At 27.8% G+C, this 572-nt stretch overlaps 1 protein-coding gene across 1 annotated transcript in view; it reads right to left on the reverse strand.

Moving 5' to 3' along the window:
• The window catches only part of EMH_0008280 (CTP synthase, putative), a gene marked incomplete at both ends in the record, with an annotated part of 8,353 nt that overhangs the window by 6,355 nt on the left and 1,426 nt on the right, over positions 1 to 572 (reverse strand). The gene's annotated exons all lie outside the window — the stretch shown is intronic.

Below are 572 nucleotides of genomic sequence, written 5' to 3' on the forward strand. Positions count from 1 at the left end.
CAAACAAAAGGAGACAGAGAGACAGAAAGGAAGAAACAAGGGGGAATAGAGACAGAGACAGAGACAGAAGGAGATAAAGACAAAAGGAGACAGAGATATAAAACAAAAACAAAAGGAGACAGATATAAAATAATAAAAAGATATATGCAGCAGGGAGACAAGAAGAGACAAACACAATAAAACAAATAGAATATATAAAATAAACAGAAAAAGAAAAAACAAAGAAACAAATGGAGACAAAGAGAGACAGATATATAAACAGAGAAACAAAAGAAAAGGAGACAAAGAGAGACAGAAGAAAGGAGACAAAAGGAGACAGAGAGAGATATATAAACAGAGAAAAAAAACAAAAGGAGACAAAGAAACAACAATGGAGGATACAAAGAAATACAGAGACAACAAAGGAGACAGTATAAGCATAACATAATACATCTATAAAAATATAATAATATACATACACTATATTATATATATAATATATATATAATATATATATTATATAATATATATATATATATATATATATAGACGATGAAGAGAAACCACTAAAACACAAAAAAAAGCAAAACCAC

The sequence above is a fragment of the Eimeria mitis genome, genomic scaffold (genome assembly GCF_000499745.2).
Source record: "Eimeria mitis Houghton genomic scaffold, Emh_scaff332, whole genome shotgun sequence".
Lineage (NCBI taxonomy): Eukaryota > Apicomplexa > Conoidasida > Eucoccidiorida > Eimeriidae > Eimeria > Eimeria mitis.